At 38.9% G+C, this 18,142-nt stretch overlaps 1 protein-coding gene across 2 annotated transcripts in view; it reads right to left on the bottom strand.

The window, feature by feature from the left end:
- The window catches only part of b4galt7 (xylosylprotein beta 1,4-galactosyltransferase, polypeptide 7 (galactosyltransferase I)), a 59,619-nt gene that overhangs the window by 16,750 nt on the left and 24,727 nt on the right, over nucleotides 1-18,142 (bottom strand). Inside the window, exons 8-12 of one of the 2 annotated variants that reach the window (XR_003051920.1) lie at nucleotides 16,056-16,140; nucleotides 7,321-7,728; nucleotides 4,859-5,180; nucleotides 4,250-4,380; nucleotides 3,615-3,717 (exon numbers count right to left, since the gene is read on the bottom strand). The gene's annotated coding sequence lies outside the window, so the exon portion shown is untranslated. The remainder of the gene's footprint in view (nucleotides 1-3,614; nucleotides 3,718-4,249; nucleotides 4,381-4,858; nucleotides 5,181-7,320; nucleotides 7,729-16,055; nucleotides 16,141-18,142) is intronic. The other variant, XR_003051921.1, reaches the window with a different exon arrangement.

An 18,142-nucleotide genomic window follows, 5' to 3' on the forward strand; every position in this document is an offset into this window, starting at 1 on the left:
GGCTGCAGCCATGCATGCCTAAAACATGGCTGAGGACGCCACATCCTGCAAATTAGCACCATGATTTCCCTTGCAGGGTTTACACAGAGAGCTCCACCACTCGCTGCCAATTCCTGAACAGTGAGGCCGGCCGTCACAGTGGCTGAGCAAAGATGGCCATCTCGGATTCAAAACGCTCCAGCTGGTGTTGTTACAAGCGGGGATTACCCAAATGCTGCAACATGGTCTGTTTGTCTACGGCAACAACGGCAGCACGGGAAGTAAGAGGAAAGACAGACGACTGAGTCTCAGCCCCTCAGCTGACGTCTGTGTGTTTTACTGCAAGAACGCACAGTTCTACTAGATATACTTTTACAAAATACAGTGCATAAGGTAGGGCTGCACAATAATAATACATTTATATTTCTAAAGTAATTGTTTGCTGTTAGATAATAAATTAAACTAAAAGAACACAGTGCAAGTTTAGAAAATATTTAAAATAAAAAAGCAGGACTAGTTTTTTGGTAAGGACACAAACTTAAAATTTGAAGTTAGTTTTCACTCATAAAAGCCCAGAGTACTTCTGTTTACTTTTGTACAGTAAATATGGCGTGCTCTGTGGAATAACTACATGTAAATCATACTATTTTTAAGTGTAATAATATTAGTACTAATGTAGCACTGACTATATTATTGTTAATATTATTTCTAAATTGCACTTACATTTCTCATGAATAAACCAGACTCCACATTACCATACTGAGCAAAATGGCTGATAAGCCATTACCATAGATACCATAGATTTATATTTTAATTGGTTTTCATTAATCAGTGATCTAACTCGTCCTACTTCCTTCTTTATGACAAACTGTGAGATGACCAAAGTGACCCCCAGTTACTAAGAACTAACAAGTCTATAATAGTTAGTCTACAAGATGGGGTCAGAAGGTGGAGAAAAGACAAACATTTGTCCTGACAGAGTAAAAAAACAGACAAAGCAGTTTACCGCCTCATCAGAATTATGTAAAAGAGCAACTCCTTTATTACCCTGCTAGTTCCAATCGGCTCCTCACATTTACATAAAAGTAGGCAAGGATGAATGCTCTGACACTCTGTGCATGTCACAGCAGGAACAAACTACTGCTAATGGATATTGTTTAGAGATGGGGTCAGCAAATCATTATTCTTTTTCTTAACCAATGGGAATTTGTTTAATTGGCATCATTCAGTCCCTGTTTAAATGAATGCAATAATCACAGATTCTAATATTCTTCTACTATAAAGGCAGCAACACAAGGTAAACCTGGTCAACACTTTGTATCAAATTTGAACAAAATGACTACCTTAATAATCCTATCAAGACAATCAAGGATGATGCTATGTCTATAGCTGTCCCTCCAATCACAAAATTCTCCTGACATTTAATATTTTTTTCCACATAATTTCATAAGCTGATGAATCTGTCACTATTTGGTGTCATAGTTGTTGTCACCAAACTTGCTTGCTAACAGCGACTCATAAAACTAGCTGTACTGTAGAACATTGGAACGATATGATAACTTTTACTATTACAGCAAACAGCAAATTGGTATCACTGACTTGTTTTGTGTTTTTTGTTCCTGCCCGACTCCAGCGTCATTCTTTCTTTTTTTAAAGGGTTCGACAATATAGTAAACTTCCAACTCCCAAATCCAAGAGGGCAGGTTGCGTCAGAAGGGCATCAGGCATAAAAACTGCACCAACTACTTCCTAAAGCTGCAACGAATGAAAGTTCTTACTTTTCAAGTAACACCCTGTAATCTTTAAAAAGTCAAACAGAAGTAAAAAACACTCACAGCAACATGGCTACAGCTCCCTGCTGTCTCTCTCTTCACACACACTTTTTCCCTTGTTCCTACACTCACTCATGGGCAGCATGTTTAATTTCTGCCAACAAAGACTCTTCAACAACACACCCTGGACCTGTGAGAATGTGGAGAGGTAGTTCAACTCTCCTCAGTGCTCCGCTATCTCCAGACTGGGGCCTGCAGGCAGTCACAGCTGAGAGATGAAGCATCAGTTTTCTCCTCACACAATTTAATAATAGTTCACATTTGGTGAGAATTGCACGGAGAGCCTCCGAAGGAAACAGAGCTGACTGGGCTGTTGGTACAAAAACCTCCTGCCAGCACAAGACAGTCGGTGTGAGTTTAGAAAGCGTCCGTTTAAAAGTTGTAATCATAAGCATATGCACCACAATCTGTTCTGTTATTTATCGGTGCGTTCGACACCGAGCAGCAACATTTTTCTCTCTTTCTCTCTCTCTCGTTTCTCGCGGCCGCCTGCACAACAAGCTCGCACAGATCTGGAAGGATTTCACAAGTAATAATTCATAGGCTAATCTCACTCCATGACTCTAATTAACGCATCATTAAAAGCATAATTCAGATAATTATAATTTCGCACTTTTTAAATGAGAGATGGGGAAGAAGGGGAAGGGTGTCTGAGGAGCCAATTTAGTGAGAGAAGCAGATCCTGAGGCGGCAGTGGAGCTGGTGGGCGGAGAGAGAGAGAGAGAGAGTGTGTGTGAGAGAGAGAAATAAAAATAAAAATACAGACGAACAAACAGCCTGCAGCTTCACACAAACACTAAAAAAAACTACAGGAAAATATTCACCTTCACGCAGAGAAGCAGATAAAAGTCACATGAAGAATCGTCTGAAATTTGACTCAAATTGAAGCCTTGGTTATAAATTAAAGGCTGACGCTTTTTTTTTTAGTCGTTATTCACTATAATTTTGAAAACCTTTTGAGGGGGGTTTCCTCATTTATCTGCTGCTGAATTCTCTTTAACTTTACATTTGTGTTATAAATGATATTTATATGTAGTATTTCTGTTAGATTTAGATTTAAAGTTTTTTTTTTTCACTTCAGTCACTTTCCTAATAGAGTTATTAGTTATTAGAACTTAAAAAAGGGACCTTTTTAGAGGTAGGACCGTGATGAACGACAGTGAAACACAAAATAGGGGGCGGGACCACCCAGGACCACTAGATTAGAATGATGCTGAGGTTGCACACGGTCAGCCCCAGAGTTTTCTCAGTAAATTAATGTGAAGCCTTTATGTGAACCCTCTGATTTAATATGGAAAAAAAACCCAAAATATACATGTGAAATTACCAACTGCACCACAGGTCATGCTGATGGTGTTTACAGGACAAAAGATCAAGATCTCTTCTTTAATCCTCTCCTGGGTTCTTCCAGCCCATCCTATGACCCAATGATATATAATTACTATAAGCAGAAAAGTATGTCCTGTTTTTTTAAATATTTATTTGAGTCATTGTGAGCCACAGACAGTCAGACCTGTTTCTGGCTGCAGAGCTGGTTCTGTTTACCTTTTCATAATCTCCACAAACTGTATGTTCATTAGAATATGAAGTAAATGTTAAACAGAATTAGGTAGATGAGTGAAAAGTTATGTGTTTGTGTGTGTTTAAGATGCAGCCTCTACAGTAAAGGGTACAGGTGTGTGACGTGACAACATCAAGAGGTGACAAATTTTCTTGCTGGTGCGGTAAATATTCCAGCTTTCTGGCACGTGTCCAAGTCAATTATCCCACCTCTGACACACGCACACACACACACACACTCACCAAACCCCAGATCCTTCAGATGTGTGAACAAGGTAAGCATCTCTTACGAGGGGAGATCTGATGATTCTTGTCCCTTATGTCTTATGTCTGCGACAACTGCGATCTACAAGAGAACTAATAATTAATCTCTGAGGAAAGACAGAGGGGTTATGGATCAATATCTATTTGAATTTAAGGCCATTGAAGATTTAATCAGTGAATAATTTAACCCTAACATGAATATTACAAATTCTCAGTTATGTTGTTGAATCTCTGCATTGATTCATCTTTCCATTATTGGCCTTAAATCTAGGGGGATGTCCAATAGTTATATCGAGATTTACCAATACTTTGCCTTGGGAATGCTGGTAGATGATGAGATATTATAATAAAAAAAATAGATATAATTAAAATTCTGTAGTGTTCTATAGCAGTAGAAATATACTTAGTAAGACTTTAATTAATTAAGAACTAACACAATTGTTTAATTATGCAATTTCTAGTAGCAACCAGTGTCTGTTCTTCGATGCTGTGATCATTTCTAATCTGTGCAGTCTTTGGATGACTGTCAGATGTTCTTAAAGAATTTTTATTGCTTTTTGTCCTTAGGTACAAAACAATAATGAGCTCTGAATTGTTTGTTTGTGTCTTCTCACCTGACTGAGAGCTGGAGGTGTCAACATTTGCAGAGCCTTGGGCGCAGACGTGACATCACCTTCCCTCCCCCAACGGCATCCTAAACAATGGCACAACCAGCACGACACGCTGTGACTCACAAAGGTGAAGACTGAAAAAGGATGGAGGAGATTCACACTTAGGTTGAGAAAAAGGTGTGTTTTTTTTTTTCAAACCAGCTCAAGAATGTGTCTGTGTGTACTGTCACAGGGTTCAAAATGTAGTACATGTGAACTGCCACTTCCTGTTAAAACAGGATGTTTAGGTCGGGCTGTTCAAATTAGCATTACCTGTAGATCTGTTTTTAGGCAAAAAAAAGTCCATATAAAAACTTATTGCATTATTATCATGAAACTGATGTTGTGTTGATATGACTATTGATATCAGTTGATATTTTTAATTTGTAGTGATAATGTCATCCTACTGACTGTAGCTTGCACATTTCCAATGAAAACAGATATGTAAATACCATGGTACTATATGTTTATGGGTAGCATTTAAACCATACGCAAAATACACTGAATATTCAATAATCCCACCTTCTATCACCTTATCAATAGCACCTTAAAAATACCACCTTAATTCCTCACCTGCGTTTGTAGAAACTTCAACTTCAGCTTAACCTTAAAAAAAGTTAGGACAGGTTAATAAAAGGAGTTGATAAAATGAATAAAGGCAGGGTATTTTTTTACCATTACATCTTTAAAAAGACAAAATGTCCCTTAAATGATGATGGGTCAAAGATTTGTCTTCCAAACTGTAACAGAGATGTTGTCGCTCAGCCTCCCTCTTCCGGACCCTGCGGCGGTGTTTGGCTGCTGAAGGCCTGGTGCCACAGATGGCTGCCTCGCAACCAGTCCGAAAATTTCCACACAAGATGTTTGGAGCGGATCCTGTTCATCAACGGCCCGACTGAAAAACACAATGATGAGCGTCCAGTCCCATCAACAGGATAATGATAATGTGGGCTTACGCACTAACATTTAACCCTCCACCTGCTTCAGAAGTCTGAGACATGATGGCGGATCGTCTGCTGTTGAGGCTTCACTAAATATAGACCCAGGAAAATCAAAAATAACAGCCTGTGTGTATTTTGAGGCCTGGTACAATGATTCTATTACTGAACACTAACTGTTCCTACTGTGGTTTCCTACAGTACTTGCATTTATTTCCCACCACTTTGATTTGATATTTTTAGTAATTAATATTAGTTTCTTTAGTAAAGCAGAAAATCGTGAAATACACAATATATAAAACCTGAATAATTTCCATGGCACTAATTAAATCCTCTGTGTAGGTGTCCTTTTAATTTGTCCTTTTCCAGTGATTTTTGATTTTTGGATAAACATTTGTATTCCTATTGTTCCTCAGCTTCAGGAAGAATAATGGCTCTTTTGTGTGTCCACTCTGCTGTGGTGGGTGTCTGAGGCTCGACCCCAACAGATGATGGTGGTAAGAGCCCAGATGATGCTGGTGGTGATGGTGGGAGTTTGGCCCAATTAGACATGATGTCACAGTGTGGGGGTGTTGGCCTGTCGTTGGGCTCCTGTTCGGTGTGGGGATGGTGGAGATGGAGGTGTAGGGTTAAGGATTGGGGTTACTTTATATTGTTATCATACAAAGTGTGTGTGTGTGTGTGTGTGTGTGTCCTGTAGACATAAAAACAATGTTCTTTCAGTTGAGTGAGTTAGCTGCCTATTAGCAGTTTTCTGCTTCCGTGCCTCTTCCACCTTCTAACAAATTCAACTCGACAAGAGTTATAGAACTTGTGAAATAATATAAAAAGCGAAATGTTTCAATTCGAATGAAAACACAACAGATTCTGCTGCCGACGCAAAGATTTACACAAGGCTCCTCATAGCCTGACAAATTGTTCATAATTTGCTTACAGAAGATTCAACAGAATTGTTAGAATTCAGAAACCTAAGAACTGATCAAACAGGACTCGACTGTTTGATAATATTTTACTAAACACACAAGAAGGATCAGTAATGTGTCTTTACTTAAAAAAACTCAACTTACCTAAAACAACAGTTAAACCAAACACACATTAGAGTCTTGCTATTTTACTAACATAATTTTAAAAAGTTATAATTAAAAAACATGTTTATTAAGAGGTGATCATACTCTGTGACCAGGTTATAGGACCAAAAGGGTTGAGGCAGAAAAGGCAAAGAGAGAAACGACAGACCAAAAAAGATGAAAAATGAAAAAAAAAAAACAAAAAACTGTTAACTGTTCAGTTCATTTTTACAAACAGGTTGACGTGCCTCCAACCCTTTGTCTGTCCAAATAAATCATATTGTGTTGCAACACAGGTTAACAGTGGAAACAACTTCTTAAAAGGGGAATGTAAAGAAAACATCCTGCAGTCTACAGTCTGACCATTGAGTGTCACTCTCTTTTAACTAGTCCTTTTTTTTATAAAAAGGCCAAACTTAACTTTAGAAAATGTATGTGGTGTTATGTGGTGGCACTGCACACCTCCATCAACTTCCAAGATATGCACATATTTGAAACATAAACCAGAATTAAGTTTATATATACCTAAAACCCTGCTTCAAATGATGTTATAAACATTTTTTAAATAAATTAATAAATAAAAAGTATTTAGAGCTAGTGTCTAAATACCAAGTGTTATTCTAGTTAAATAATAAACAAAGATTAGGGAAAAAACAGACAGGAGGCAGCACCACTACTGCAGCTCCATAAACTTTGTGTCACTCATAAAAAAGAATGATCGTGCATAAATGATATGAAACTCAACGGTTTTTAGGAAATTCCCACATACACCTTAAAGGTTGTGTGAAGTCATAAACTCCTTATCTACAGAAGTTAGGCAACACAATAAAACCACAATTAAAAGAAAACCTGAACAGTCATGTTGTGTCCCGCAGATGACACTTTTATGTTCGTTCATCCTCACGATAATAATCTTTGCTCATAAAAAATTCTTGTATAAAAAACATCCTTATCTTCAACCAATGTTTGGAGCAAACAAGGTAAACACGAGCACAGACAACAGGAATATTTATAGTAGAATAAAAAATACCTGGGAGAAAAATTAGATGTGAAGGACTGAATGACAAATTGATCTTCTTACTTTTTTCCAGACCTACACAAACAGAACAAAGAGTAAGTATTAATTTATTAAAACAGGTGTATACAGTACATCACACTAAATTATGCTGCGTGAAGAGGTAAAGGCAAACAGAGAGAGCAAAATACAAGGGAAAGCAAATGAAACAAAAGGAGAGGAGTTCAAAGTCAGAGTCTCATTATTATTATATCAGCGCTGTGATTATTTTAGTCATTTGTAATGAGATCGTATACGAACACTGTCAGAGTCTTGGCTCTGGGAGAATTTGGTCGACGGCCGACTTGGCCGTCAGCTTCGTGCCGTCTTCATTAGTTCTTCAGGAGGAATAAAGAACATATGGGGGAATCAGACCGACATCACCTGAGGGAATACACACAGAAACATATACAAAAATACTGCAGTATGCAGATCATATTCTTAGAGTCACAGCTAAAAAAGAAAAATGAATGTATTGGTTCACAGCCAGGACAGATCTGGACTTTCTAGGGGGTAATGTTATGGTCATGTGCAGATTTAAAGATTAAAGCTTTTTAAACTGCACTAATGTGTTTATTTTATTAGACAGTATTTGGTGTTAGGGTTGGTGAGAGCAGCTTGGTGGATGCTGCTGTACTCCGACTTTAACAGCATGTTTCAAGAAATGCAAAATATGTGACCAAATGAAGGGCAAGGGAAAAGTAAAATAAATAAATAATAAAAAAAAACCAACATTATACATCACATACTGAAAATTCACACTTCCAGCCACACCACTGAATATAGCATTACACTGTCGTGCAAAAGGAACCCTAAATAAAAGGTCAAGTCAATTGACTTTACTGCTTTTATGTTAAAACAAAAACAAATTAAATTTTAACTTTATGTATGACAGTTCTCACCGTAAAATTGAGTAACATTCATATAATCAATATTATGTAACCTTTGTATTAACAATACAGAGCAGAGGTGAATGAGTTTTATTATTTATAAGATTATTAGCATTAGAAATCGGTGTTAAGATGAATAATGTCGACGTTGTCCTGAACAGATTATGGTTTTAGTCTGTAGAATGCAGTGCTCTGCAAAACAATTCGATGTGTGTGGATTGTTGTACAGTATTTATTGTGCATGATCCCATTTAGAGGAAAATAACCAATCGTGTGTAGTGGTGCGATTTTTTAGCATCATGTTAGTTTAAATTTTAAGATTCCAGCAATTATAGTACTGTGGTAGTACTACCACGAGTAAGTGTAGAAGAAAAGCCTGATCTGGCCAGTGTGCAGTTTATATTGTTTCACCACAATGTTTCCCTAATTATATAAATGCCAATGAATTAGTCATTATCATTACTGTCGTCATCATGTCATGCACTCATTCATGTGTCATCCTGCCTCGTCATAGAATTCCTACATGTTGTGTTCCTTGTTAACCTGCAGCTTCAGTTAACACAGAGAATCTCTGACATCAGACGTCTGTCACTGATCAACCTGAAATCAACAATTCCCAAAGATTTATGCTCGTCTGAAACCGGGAAACCGCATCAGATACTTGAAATGAAGACTTCAGATCTTTATCTCGCATCTTGTCAGATGATTCACGCTGAGTGAGACGCCGCAGGAACAGACTGTGAAGCTGTTACACGACCAGAGTGGAGTGGGAAACACTTGTGAAATTCTATAGCTTTTACTAAAGGAAGGAAAGAAAAAAAAAAAAGAAAATTTGGAGTTTAGGAGCCTGCTGGTGTAAACAGCATTTGGTTTTTGGCAGGTGCTAATTTTTTTTTTTAATCATGCAGGGAAACACGGTAACATCCAACCAGAGGAAAACAGACTTTTACATATTTTGTCACTTTCCTAATTATAACTTGTTTTGTTACGACTTAAATCCAGACGGTTTTTAGGGTAAAATGAGCAATTGTGTTAATTCAATTTTGTCCTGAAGGAGGAGATGGCAGAAAAAAATTGTGGAATAAAGAAGCCACAGATGTAAAACAGAGAGAACATGGTTTGCCTGCAGAGATGTGTGCATGTATGAGGTGGCTGCAGGTGCTGCAGGGTGTGTGCAGCTGGAGCATGTCGAACTTCTAAACATGAGGAACAACAGAGCCCCAGGCAGAACATGACAACTGACGGAAAAGTTCTTTTTTTTCCCTGCGACCATCAAGGACAAACTCAAAGGAAGTGGAGAAGTCAATAGGTTGAAGTTTATGGATGAATGCAATAGAGTGCTGCGGACAACTCACATGGAAGCCATTTTGAAAAATTAATTCTAGAGATAAGAGTTCAGCTGGTTTCTTTTTATGCAAATATATGCTGTAATTATACTGAAAAATCTCAAAATAATACTAATAACCAAAAAAAAAAAGAGTGTAAATTTGCTTTCTATCTATGTTGCTTTACAACAACTTCATACAGCCTGACAGGTGCGGTGAAGACAGGTGAGAGAAAATCAGCGTTTACTCTGGTTTCGCATGGAAACATGAAACACGAACTCACTCGATCACAGAACATGGTCCTATACCAGTCACCACAACCTGCCAAAACCAACTGGTTGGATCAAGGATTTGGTGAACAGCCTGGACCACGGAGAAAGGGAAGGAGATCCAAAGTTGTGACTGCTGTACTGTGTGTATCTAACAGTATTATTTATTATAGAATTGAGCTGTTGTATTTCAAAAATTCAAATATAATAAAATAAGCCTTGAACACATGCATTGGACTGAAAATTCAAGATGGTGGTATCCAGCAAATATCTTTCTGGTAGTCTTGGAGCGTGACACCTCCTCGACTTCTTTGTTTTGGTTCTTGGACCTGATCCTTGGAGTTGCTCGCCAACAGCAGATGAGAGGAAAGAAACAGAGAGCGAGAGAGAGAAAGCTTGACAAGTGAGGAAGAGAGAGAGAGAGAGAAAGCAAAATGAGCGTTTAGTCACTGGTGTGAATTGCCTTTCGCACCAGACAGATTTCCTGATCTCATAATGGCTCAGGCTCGCGTTTCCTGGTGCAAACTCTCTGCCGCGCTTGTGTCGGCTGCACATGCTCCGGCGGCCTAATGAGGCAGCATTAGCCAGGGGAGACGCGGTAATTAGAGCCAACGTCAGCGCCGAGGACAGATGGCACGCTAAGACAAGCCTCCCGACTTCACCTCTGCTCCGTGTGTGTGTGTGTGTGTCCTGACAGAAAAGGGAGGGAAGACAAAATGTGTCAGAAGAGAGAAAAGAAAGATTAAAAAGGTGTTATGAAAGAAAAAGAAACTGAAAAGCGTGTTGGAGAGGAGGAATGAAGACAGGGTGAAACTGGCACAGTGAGGGTTTAGGCCAAAAGTTTGTGACAAATCAAAATTACAGATGGAGCTAATGATGTCACAATATATGATAATTATATTGTGTGATTATAAATGTGTAAATTATTAGTAATTTGAATGTAATAAACAGTGCATTTATGTTGTACAACCTGTTCTTAAAATCAACCTACTGTTCAACAGTACATCTTTGCACTGTGGGAAAATTCTCACTGACACGTGAGATACTCACAGCCTGTTATTCCCAGTAGTACTCCAAAGTTATATGACAAAAAGTTTCAATTAGAGCGCCCCTAGAGGTGATGCCATCTGTAGCTCCTAGTCAATCCCCAAAATAAATGTGAATGTTTTTATTCCATAAACTAACATTTTTATACTGATCAATTATAGCACTTATAGCATATTATTATTAATAAGTCACTTTAATGGATATATTGTATATAAACAGCTGACTGACACTATAACAACTGCGGCTACTGATGCTCTAGCTGCTGCTGCAACCTGCATGTGCAGCTGTACTTCCACTGTGGACATCACCTCAACTAACACAGAGACATTCAGAAAATGTAAATAATAAAACTTCAAATGACAATTTAGGTTGGTTGATGTTCCTGCATGTACATGCCCCATATGTTAGCCCCATAAAAAAGTGAATAAAAGAAGAGAAGAAATACAAAAGGGATTGTTTGGAACTGGAAATTAGATCAAGGAAACGCACAGCAAAACAGAAGATGGGACAGAAATAAACAACTATGTGAGGAGAATTGGATAAAATGCTAGAAAAAAATGAGGAAAAACAGAAGGTACTGTGTGGGAAAAGGCAGCAAAAGGCAATGAGAAATGAAGGTTCAGAGTGTGGAGGAAGAGTAATAAAAATAGACTCAGAGGTGAGGAAGGAGAAGAGAAGATGGAAACACGTTGAAAGAAAATGGACAAGAAAACAGAGAAAAGGAAAGGACAGAAGGAAATGAAAATAGACAAAGAGAACAAGACGATGAATGGTGGAGGAGGATAATGAAATACAAAGAATAAAAGTAGTGAGATGAAACACACGTGACTCATGTTTTCCTCCAACCTGCCACTAGACACGTGAAGAGGATTTCGAATATTTGATGAGAGATGAAATGATCATATTTTAGAAAAATAACCAAGGATTAACTGTGACACATGGAAAATTACACAGAGATTAGACAAAACAGGTTAAAGATAAGGGAGCTTAAAAAGAAGATTAAAGTTAAGGGAGCGGAGATGAGATCCACCAGCATGGATTTAACGATGAGACACAGCACTGTCATGGGAGGATCGCCATGGACACTAATGTTTAGAAATTAATCATTAGTCTACAGCGTATTTACTTCACTTAAAGACATGCTTGAATTACCCTAAACACTAGTCTATTTCCATAACTGCCGCTTTAACTTTAATAGTTTAGCACTCGGTGTAGGTATCTGTTACATGCAGCTTTTTAGGTAAATACGCCACAGCTCAACTTTCGTAATTATTATTATTATATCCAATGGGTATAATATATCCATCTAAAGACCTGGACATCAATGACTGCCTTTAAAGCATCACCTGCGGAGCTGGATAGCAAACTACATAGAGTACATCAAATTTGAATATCCTTAAAATATTCAATGTAAGTATGTATGTCCCTCACTGGAATTAGTACAATACACATTCTCCAATATTGATGAAACTAACCAACTAAGCTAACTAACCTGGATGTAGCAGAAGAAGCCTTTGTTAACTTTGTTAGCATGCTGTAAGATCAAACAGTGACACTGTCTTCCATCCTTACTACAACCACAAACAAAGAAGGACTATGTGTCTGTCTCACTTAAACAATGAAAATGTAAAATACTTCAGAAATACAGTATATAGAACTGTTAAGGTTATTGGGATTTTACCAATAGGTGAATGGCTAACAGGTCTAGCCTGGGCATCAAAGCATTTGAAGCCATGTCCAAAATTTTACAATGAAACTGTGCTTTTTATTTCAAAAGATTTAAAATCCTAACCTTTGCTTTAAAAATTGGACAACCAGCCAACAAAGTGTCTAGCCAATAAACATACAGTATCTTAATAGATTCTAATTTATTACATCCATCTATGGAATGTGGCTAGAAAATCAACAAGTTTTTTGATTAACAAAGTTAAAGCTATAGTTGTATTATGGTACACAATGTATTTTGGTTAGAACAAATTCCATGTGTATCTCATGTTTGGTTCAGCTACTACACACTTCTTCCTCCAAAAAAGTTCTGTTATCTTTATTTTTGTTGTTCTTTAAAATTAAAGCATTAAAAAAAGGAACATTATCAGTTAACATGACAGACAGCTGGAGAAATAATGAATTTGGACAACAGCCATAAGGGAAAGTGATATATATGTATGAAACAGTTTTAACAGATTTAATTAAAGACAGCAGGAAAACCAACACTTTTTAAATTAGGTATAAGTGAGTTTTTACAGTGTTTTCAGCACAAAGCTGTTAGGCTCAGTCCTAGTGTGTGTGTTATGTCATTCTAACATGGTGTGAAGCAAACATCTGGAATATGGAGACCACTTCCTGTGAAGGAAGGAAACAAGAGCAGTGACATGGCTGTGTGAGAAAAACACGGGGAGATAATGAGCTGTATATGTTTATGTAAATCAGCTAATGCAAATTGTTGTTTCTCCCGAAGAACGGGTCACTGACGTGCCATTGATTGTTGTATTATTAAGAAAAAAATACATTATTGAAGAAAGAAAAAAAGGATGTACAGATAAATGGAGTGGTTTGTAATGTTGCTTTACAGCAAGAAGACACAGGTTCATGAGGTTGATCCTGGTCTTTCTGTGTGGAGTGTGTATGTTCTCTCTCTCTGTGTTGTTGTTTTTCTCCTCGTACCCTGGTTTCCTCCAACAGTCAGAAAATAAAAAAGTGGACAAATGTTTACTGTTGTACAAGTCAAGCAAGAACAGCTTCACCTTTCTAAGATTTAGATACAAACCAAATAATTTTAACAATCACTTGAGTCACACTAAGGACCTTTTCTCAATAAAAGAATGGCAACCCTGATATGTAGACCTGCCCGCCCAGCAGTATCCCCACTGACCAAAACAGAATGTGACTCATTTATATTTTTGTTGATTGTATTTGGTGTCATCACATTTGCTACAAATAAGCTATTCTGTGACACAAAGTGCACCTGTTACCTCTGATTGAGTTGTTATGGCATTAACATATACATACATTATTAAAATGGAAGTGAAGTGCAGCCCCGACCCAATATTTATCTGGGACTACTTTCCTCTCTCGATTTATTTCCTTGCGTTTATATCAATTTACAACACATATGCAAACAACTGATCGCTCATTATCTCGCCTGCGTCACCTCCTTAGGTGTTACCGATGACGACATGTGTGTTTAATTGGCCAGTGGATGACCTGGTGATTAGGGTAACAGTGATAAGGCACATCACAGCATCTACCTGTCCTGACTGCCCTCTCATCCCCGATGCAATTATTTTCATCTGTGACTTCTGTATGTGTATGTGTGTAGTGAGCGCCTTGTTGATGGTAATTTATTGTTCATGTGATCAAATATTGCCTCTGCATTTGCCTGATGGCACGTTTAGTGTTAATGAGGCTGCATGGAAACAGTGTGGATGAAGGGAGAGACAGAAAGAGAGATAGGTGGAAAGTTGTTGATAGCCAATCAACTTCTCACTTTCCAAAGCTCTGGTGGCATACGGCTGCAGATTCGAAGCCAGGCGGAGCATGTTTGGCTCGTTATCAGCTTTTTTTTGGAAGCAGAGATAACTGGGATATTAATATTATTTGTCATCTCAACTTACATATTTATGGAGTCAGTGTTTACTAACGAAGAAGCGGCACTTTTTTTCGGTGCTGAAAATGAAGAGCAGCTCATGACTGTTATGATGTGACGATTGGAACTAAATACAGCACATAACAGTTTGGATGCTACATTAGAATGATGTGGCCTGTGTTTCCAAACACATGAATTCTGCTGTAGGTATTAATGGTGGTTGTCAATCATCTATATCTATGACATAAACTAATTCTGGGTTATTTTTAGTTCATGCCATGCCTGGACAAGTTTCTTCTATTAATATATGTATTCTGTGTCTAGTAGGTACTGTACACATTAAAGGGAGCGGAGGTGCAAGTGCATTGGTGGAGGAGTTTCTCTCTCTCTCACTCACACACATACACTCACAAACACACACAAAGACAAAGCACGGAAGGCCCTGAGCAACAATCTGTGGTGACAACAACATGCTACCTTCATTATCAACTCTCTGTCGCCCCTTCTCCCTCTCTCCTCCCTCACTCTCTCACCCCACACCTTCCACTGTGCAGCCTGCTTAACAGCTGAGGTGTCAAAGCTAAACAAGGCAAGGAGGAAGAAGAAGAGGAGGTGGTGCCGGTGGTGGGCTTGAAACTGTGGGTAACTGGGCAGGGTTCAGTTCCCACCAAGCATCTCTACACCTCTCAATGATATGGTGTCATATTATAAACTGCTTTACCTAATTCTTATTAATGTGAATGCATCAGGTCAGTGATGTCACTGTCAGTGTCTCCATCTGCCCACAGGTTTCTTTGGAAACAGCTATTAATGATAGTTGAAGCAACAATGACCTGGTCATTTGTCACTGAACCACATGCGTAAGGTGAGTGTGGATCTCACCAGAAATCTGAGGAGTTGAGGAGATTCACAGCGGACCCTCATTTTATTCTGCACAGACCTGCAGGACATTCTGCACATGTGTGAGCACCAGGCATGCATACAACTCCTCACGTACATGGAGCGTGTAAAGCATGGATAAAGGAAGAACTTCAAAATGTTGATATAGATCCAAGGCCCATTTGAGATGTTTTGACCTTTGGAAAAGCACTTCCGTTACTCTGTGTGTGTATGTGTATGTGACAGGTCGCTGTGTTTAGAGTTAGTGGTGGACGACAGATTGGCCCTGAGGCGCTGCAGGTGTTAGAGGTGAGAGTGAGCTAACGAGAGGGAAAAGGAGAAAGACAGAGGGAGAGAAAACTGTTTTGATTAACTGCTGTCTTACACAAAACAGAAATTCTATCTTAGATGGATGTAGATTTTTTTGTAGATCACCGGTGGATTGAGAAAAATGAACCTGGAAAACTTTTTACTTTCATCAAGTGAAAACAGAAACAAAAAATAGTGAACAATAGCAACATCCAGTCCAGTGCTTCTCAAAGTGTGAGGCGGGCCCCAATGGAGGAGAATGCAGACATGACAGGGGGAGCACGACAAATGGGAGGACATTTTCAAGGTTCAAGTGATGATGTCACAACTGCAGTCTTACTTTCTCTTTTTGAACTTTGGATTACTTAATGTTATTAATTTTAATAATTACAAAATATGATATTACCTGGTTTTAGTTTTATCAGGTTGAAATGTAGTTTATCAAGATGTTTGTCGGGTCGACAGGGGCAGGTGGCGCTTACAAACTCCTCCTGTTCAAAGTGGGGAATGAAAAAAAAGTTTGAGAACAGCTGATCTGATGCAATGTTTTTAGTTCACAGGTCAGGTGTACTGCTGCTGTGTGTGGCTAATTCATGCAACTAAAAACCACTCCAGCAGTTGAGAGCTCTGGTGTAAAGATACTATTACAATCACCCCTAGAATATTTGTTATTTTTTATCTTTGAGACATTAACTTACATGGCCTAAAGCAAACTTTAAGAAAGGTTCCAAACACTAACATCACAAAACGTTCAATACTTTTTGATTAATGTAAATTTTTCTTCCCTCGATTTCTTTTGGAGAGCATTCCAGATAGAATAGTCCAGTTATAATCTGTAGTCTGACCACACTGTCTGTGAAAATGATCTTCAATCAATAAGTGATCTTTTCTATCTCTCCAACATTGGTTTATTTGCACTTAACTCCTCTGTTCCCTGGTGCCTGTGTCATCCATTACAATCTAAACGAACAAACAAATCTGAGCAGGCAGACCTCTGGGACTGGAACCAGTGACCCACCAATAGTGGTGTCCTGCACCCTGTCCCAGCTCATCTTCACTAAACATGGAACCATTTGATGAAAAAGCATATGCATGTGCATCTGTTTTTTCTGACTCTACGGACACTAGGCGGCAGTGGCTGCAGCGTCTCAAGCAGCCGAGGACTGATCTTAAAGCAAACAGCCATCTGTCGTCTTCATCTACTGGGTTTTTTCTTGGCAGCTGAGGGTGTGGAGGGGTTGGACGGAGGGGACGGCCTCTCCTCAACGAGACAAAACAAGAAAAAAAAGTCCCTGAAGAGAAGGAAGAGAAGATAGCAGGCCTATCTTACCAACAGTGACCACTGGGATAAGGACTGAGCGACTCCAAAAAAAAAAAAAAAAAACTTCAAAATTTGTGATTAAAATGCCAAGTTATGTAAAACATATCTCTTGATTTAATCAATATCGATGGACAGAAAGCTTCATAGGAGACTGAGGTAAGTTGTGACCTCTCCTACATTTTAGCTGACATTGCTAATTACATTAATAACTTGAGTGACTTTGGCGTTTGAAATCCTCAAACATCCGTATGGTTTTGATAACTGCCGTTGATGTAAACTAGGTATCTGCATCCTTGTTCTGTGGCTTAAATTAGTTTTGTTTAATGTGGAGGTGTACAGCGCCACAGAATACAGTGAAGTTTAGCAAACTACCATTGAATTATACTTTTCCTCCATTATTGTCCAGTCTCACCTTTGTCTCCCCTTCTGCTCTGTGACACTACACGGGGGAGAACCATGGGGAGGGAAGGGCCAAAGTTGGGGGAGGATTTTTTCTTTTTTTGGGGCCAAGGATTTGGCAGACTTTCGTCTCTCAGATTTAGGCGGAAATGGGAGGACAGTTTGATCAAAGCCTCCTCTCATTCCCTGAACAGCCACTGCCATAATGAGGCTGAAAGAGGTGGGCGGAGCTCTGGAGGGCCGCCGGCATCTCCCTCCAAACCCCCGGACACCCCAGCACTCAGTCCTTAAAAGAGACGTGACATGAAACTGTCATAGGGGTTTACAGTGATATTCAGGTTACTACAGAAGTCCTCAGTTCACATATATTCATCGCATTGAACATGTTTTCTTTTCTGACTTGTTTTTTTAAGGCAGCTCAGGGTTGCCAATCTGTGACCTGAATGCGGCCTGCAGGAATGTTCGTTCACCTTGTTCGCAGAGGAAGTGATCAACACTAATTGAGGAGAAAATAATACCCAGCACCCCCTGGGCCATTGTGTCGACGCAACATGAAAGGGGATCAGCCCCTGGAAAGAGGGGGTGGGGCTTCCAAACAAATCCAACACAGGGACAAAGTGGGATTAGCAGGTTCCCAGCGGCATGAGACTATTCCTCCCATAACGTCATTAGACAGCATTAAAGTGCTCAGCTATTCTCTCTGCGTAAAAAAAAAAAAAAAACTTTAAGCGCCCCTCCAGCAGTTTAGAACACAGCGCCTCCTAATTGATGAA

Source organism: Cynoglossus semilaevis, chromosome 15 (assembly GCF_000523025.1).
Source record: "Cynoglossus semilaevis isolate Cse_v1.0 chromosome 15, Cse_v1.0, whole genome shotgun sequence".
In the NCBI taxonomy this organism is placed as follows: Eukaryota; Metazoa; Chordata; class Actinopteri; order Pleuronectiformes; family Cynoglossidae; genus Cynoglossus; species Cynoglossus semilaevis.